The sequence below is a fragment of the Ammospiza caudacuta genome, chromosome 3, assembly GCF_027887145.1.
Source record: "Ammospiza caudacuta isolate bAmmCau1 chromosome 3, bAmmCau1.pri, whole genome shotgun sequence".
Classification (NCBI taxonomy): domain Eukaryota; kingdom Metazoa; phylum Chordata; class Aves; order Passeriformes; family Passerellidae; genus Ammospiza; species Ammospiza caudacuta.
The window spans coordinates 9,171,785-9,177,784 of NC_080595.1; positions in this window are offsets into that span (position 1 = coordinate 9,171,785).

Genomic DNA, 6,000 nt, shown 5'->3' on the forward strand with positions numbered 1-6,000 from the left:
GCTTATTATTTGATTTTATAAGGATCATCTTCTTTAAAGTGCATCAGATGTTTGGAATATCAGAAATCAGTATTCTTTATGATGAGAGTAAATATTCTGATTTTTTGATAGAGGCTTTTTTCCCTTCCATAAAAGGAGAAAGCAATCTACCAGCTAAATAAATGCAAATATTTTGTTTCTCATGCTATCAAAATCAGCATGCAGTATGATCCAGCCTCATTTGTGAAGGAATCTCTTTTACACAGAGAAGGGAGGGAGAGAAACCTCAGAATGTCAACAGACAATTGGTAGGTCATTGCTTTTTTCCTACCTTTAGATCATAACTTAAAAAACCTAAAATGCATGGCATACTCTTTGTCCTTGTTGGCTGTGTGAGAATGTCAGTTCTGTAGGTCATTCAGAGAGGTTTTTTGGTAACAATAGGCAAATGAAAGCAGTTATTGCTTTTGACAGATATGTTTAACACAATGATGTTTTTACACTTTAAAAAATGAGAAGAAAACTTTAAGTAAGCACAAAAAGCAAAGTGAAAGCATGTTTAAGGTGTTACCTTTTCTTAACAGAACTATCTTAGCCAAGGAGAGGAAGCAGGACTTGAGTCAGTAAGGCTTCAAAGTAAATCGACAGCTTTGGATTCACGGTGAAGATGGAGTAAGAATATGTGGAGTACTGTGTAAATGTGAAAACAAAATTGTAGCAGAAGCACAACTACCGTAAATCTATCTGTAATATTGCCCAGAGAGGAACTTACCCTGGCTGGGCTGTAATAATCCCACACAGAAACCAAGGGTGGTGTTTGCCAAGTCTGTGTACATCGTGTTTTTCTCAGTCTCCTTTCTTTTCCTCCTCTATGCATGAGTAAGATTTTAATTTTAGCAGAAACTCTGCTTGGCTTTTGTGGGCAGGTTGGGGAAAGGAAGTGAAGGATGATATTTTTATTTCTTCACATGAATGCAGGGAAGTTCATCTGAGCTCAGCTGGCAAGGCCACCATCAGAGAGGTGTCACAAGGCTGGTTAGCATTGGATTTCCCAGGGAAGTTATTGAGAAGAGAATATTTGGGAATGTTTGAAGTCACCATGCAGGGGCAGGCACCAAGGACAGAGCTCAAACCATTCATACAGAGTGGTCTGCATGTCAATTTTTACACTCACCCAGGTTTGTCTGACCATGCACAGGAGGGTTCCCAGGCCCAGCTCCTGCTGGGATGCTGCTCCATGCAAGCAATGTATGTTAAGAAATATAAAACTCAGCCCATACATTCTGCAGCTCTGATGGACTGGCATCTGCCTGGTTTGTAAAGCAATCTCACTGACCAGATTCATTCATCCAGAGGCTGAATTTCCTCCATGTTGTGCTTCTCCAACAGCAAGGGGCTCCTCCTTGAGTGGAATGATGCTTCAATGGGTTTAACCACAGGGAAAGAGGAAACTGAGCTGATTTCACCAGTCCAGATGGGGACCCCAGGCACCCCTACCAGTGTCTGGTGTGGAAGCAGAGAGAAAATAGCTCAGGGTTTCTCTTCACTCCCACTCCACTGACCTGTGCTGGAGGCCAAAAAGCCACCCTTGCCTGCTCTGTTTATTTGTTTGTTCAGCCCTTGTTTATTCACCAGCACAGGGGACACTGGCTCATTTGGCAGCCTCTAATGACAGCTTAGGGTTCACCACCCTGCACTAATTCTGTGTTGTTAAAAATACACTTCTTTTCCAAATGAGTAAGGCAGCAAGCAAACACAGGGGATGGCTCTTCTCTAGCTCACAGTGTGTTTGTTTTGTCCCACACCTTTGTTTTGGGGGATGCTGTTTTTTGTAGAAAATGAGTGCAGAGCTGGGTAAGTCTAACTCAGCTTTTTCTAAGCATGTTTTCTGGGGATTGTCATGCTGGCTGAAACACAAGCTACTTCTCACAGCCAAAAATGTGAACTGAAAATGAGCTCAAGAGCCATTGATTGTGAGATAAGCAGAAGCCTTTCAACTGAGACTGGCTGCAGGATTGCTCTAGGATGACTGTTACTGGTTGGACACTTCCTGAAATGTAGTGGTGTCAGGAGCAACCAACAAACCAAGATTTCTGTGGGGTTTTGAAAGTAATTCTTATTCTGTTCCACCAGTCACTGGTGGGGGAATATTTTTCCCTACATATATTGGTCACAATAGTGGTGACCAATATTTTCCCTACAGTAGTACAAGGGGAAATAACCAGAAGAACAGTCAACAAGTTATTTATAAAGATGTAATGCAGTGCACACTCATCTGCTTCTGATGAGTAGGTCTGGCCATCAGCAAATCCATGAGGTATTAGAGGATAAAGTGATTTTGTGTTTCTTCCTGTACTTTTTATTGTTAGTCTGCAGCATTTGATGTGATGCTGTTCCAACATCTGAGCCTCAAAGCATTTGTGAGGTGAGACTCTCCTTGGTGGTTCTCACCTGACTGCTGAGCTGGAATGAATGGATGAAAAGGTCCTGCATGACACATTGAATAATCACATTCCCCATGTCCACTCACAAGCAAAATATCTTTTATTTAAAAAAGGATTTTGTGTGCCATTCCCTTTATCATCCCTGCAACTGAACAGGATGCATTATTCACTTTCTGTGGGCTGCTGAAATTGTGATCATTAATCAGTAATCTCACATTTTCAGTCAAGGTCTGCTCTATTGGTTTGGTGGTCTTGAAAAAACTTGGGGATATTTAGTAAGTTTTTGTAAAAAATGGAAATAAGTGTTGACTTCAGTGGGAATAGACAACAAAAGATGATAACTCTTTTCTTTGCTAAACAGTATTTAAACTCTTCTCTCTGGTTTATCTAAGACAGTAATTTCATGTTGTATCCATGTTAGATAGTTCAATCTGCATCCATCTGTAAAAGTAACTCTTTTATCCATTCAGGTAGTAATTGGTTAAACCAGGTAGATGTTGGTGATAAAGAAGCAGTGGAGATTTGCCTCGTGAGGGCCCTGCTGTGCTCTCATGTTTATGCACACTCAGATTTATCAAAGAACAAATCAAAGTGTCCCTTGGCCTTCATGTAGAGCCTTTCTCATGTTGAGATGGAGAGGCCTGGATGATGACCATAATTGTCACTGTATGTAGAACAAAGAATAATCTTGTGTCTGTAACCAGGGCACAACCAGGACTGCCTGTTACCTCTGCTCTTAGGGAATACAGGCTCACCCAAAGCAGCTGTGACTGACACCCTAAAGCAGAGTGAACCCTAAACTGACACCCTAAACCTCTGTCTCACTCCCTCTTCCTCAGCTGGGACATGGGGCTTTCCACAGCGCAGCGTGAGCACAAACTGCTGCTCTGTGAGGCCACTGAGCCTCATGTATGCACACATGTCAATTCTCTGGTGATCCAGATGCCCTCCTCCAGACAGCTTTCTGAAAAAAATGACTTCATATAGGAAAGATGTGTTTTTCACGTCTGGCTCTTGAACATTGTTTGTCAGTTACGTGGTATTTTCTGTAATTAGCAACAAAAATTCAGGCACAGGAATATAGTGTGTGTTTGTTCCATGAAGAGCTGGGCCCATTTTGATATTTTGCAACCATAAAAAAAAAAAAAAAAAAAAAAAAGAAAAGCTCATTTAATACCAGCCCAGCTATTTATACCTCTTGCACAAACTTAAACATAACAAAAAGTGCAACATAACTCATGAAGCAAAGGAGTGTCTCTGCCAAGTGTAATATTTGTATTTGGAAACATGGTCTATATTGTATGAAGCAGTAGCCTTCTAACTGCCTCCAAGGTTTCTTTTGGCTGATGTTTGTCCAAACAGTCTTGCTCTCCACTCATTTAAATGGCTGAAAGGGAGCTGAGTGTTTTTACTTGGTGGGACTGGCACAGCTCAGCCTCTGCTCCTTCTGGTGTCCCCTCTGAGCCCCTGTGCTGCCCCTGCTCCTTCACACATCAGCAAAGTCTCTTCTCCTGCCTTTGGTTTAGCCCTGTGTTTCCTGCAGATCTGTCAGGATGGGAATGAGTCAGGAGCATCCCTGTTTAAAGGAGACACTGCCCTTTGCTGTCATGGCCATGGGGGACTTGGGCAAACCCACTGCATGTGGGACAAGCACTTGCACGTTGCCATCGGGGAGTCTGGAACTGGGGAGCATCCATGGGGTCCTGCTCTGGAGATGACAGTGCTCAGGTAGAAAGTAGGACCTGTGTTCTCCTTGTGTTTTAAGTACCCTCCTTGTGTTTTAAATGTGTTTTGTGAAATGTGGTTGCTGCCTTATCTCACATGCAAGGCTGATGTCCTTGTCATTCTTTCCCCTTTGGAAGAGGTTCACAGATTCACAAAATTTTCTGAGTTGGAAGGGACCCACAAGGATCATCAGATTCTTAAGTGGGATTGAACTCACAACCCTGGTATGATGAGCACCATGCTCCAACCAACTGAGCTAATCTCAGGCTAAGAAATAGTCCTGAGCTCTTTATTCCCCCTTTTGAGCTCTCTTTCAAAAAAATAAGAACAATAAAAATAAAAACAACAACAATAGTAGTAATACCAATAACAATAATAATTCATCGTTATCATCATCATTACAATACAATTGTCTGGACTACCAGGCTGCACTTAAGCCATACCCTTTGGGTAAGCTGAATTAATTTAGGGACATATAGATTAAGTTTGTACTTAAATGATTTGGAAAGCATGAGCTTTACAAACCCATGCCCTGAAGAGCCCAAGACATAAGGATTCATTAGAGGAATGTTCTTAAACACAAAGTAATAAAACTCCTTAGAATGGTAGGAGTTTAAGGAGTAGGATAGGAATAAGGTACAGTTGCTCCACAAAGTAGCAGGAGCAGGGAGTAGGGAAGATGCAGTCATTTAAATGTGAGTCCAAGGGGCATATTAATAATGGAATATTAGGAATAAACAAAGACCAATCCTTGTTTTTCCCTCTACTTTTCCCATCTGTCAGTTATGTAGCACATTACCATTGCCTCTGTTCAGGACACTATCACAGCAGCCATTTTTTCATGTGGATGCGTTGTTCCTGAAAAATGCAGTTGGCACAGACCACTCTTATTTTTCACACAAGGAATGTAGGTCTTCCTGTTCCACATATTTTTCTTCAATGAGCGTAGTTATTGTTGTCACTGGGAGGAAAATCCTCTGTCTGTCTGCTAAAACACTTGAGAGGGGGAGATAGAGCATGAAACCTCTTTGTTGTGGCTGAGGATTTCCTCTGCAAGGCTCCACTTCAGTGATTCACAGCTCTTCTCCAAAAGAAATGCAAAGCTGGGATAGGTATGAACTATGATTTGCAGTCTGGGGCTACATCCATGGTGCCACTCAAATATCCACTGGCACCCATGGAGGAGATTTAAGCTGGGTTGGTGATCACAGCTGGAGTAAGTGTCACCTCCTTACTCTGCTCTGGCTCAGGGATGTGCCCTCATGGTGCCTTCGGAGCACTGCTGGATGCTGTTGGTGCCCAGGGGCATTGTCAGGTATGGGGCACTCTTTGGAACTTCCCTTTCAGGGTTTCCAGGGCAAAGCTCAAGCCATTACCTGGAAAATTCTCTTCAAAAGTCACCCCCCAATCCATATCACAGCATGGAGTCTGCAAGAAAAGATGCACTTTTTCCTCTGATGGAATAACAACAACAACAACAATAATAATAGATTTTGGCAGTTTTGAAACAAAACAAAAAAAAACAAAGGGCACACATTCTGATTTTTCTCTCAAGTTAGAGCTATTGTTCGTCTGGGCAATTTTTGTGTATGAAATGAGGGCAGAGATCTGTGTTTTGGGGGAGAGCCACACTGTGGATAAGTGCAAAGGAATTCTGCCACAGCTTTGCCATGAATTATATGTTGTCTGAGGGATTTAACAATATCACGAAGTTCATTGAGAACAGGAACAATCATTTTCCTATCTTTTCCTGCCAGCAAAATGAACAAGTGATTGAGCTTCCTTAAAGAAATTCCACCCAGTAGCTGTGCCAGCTCTGTCATCCTCATGTTAGTGTGCTTTTGCTTTGTTC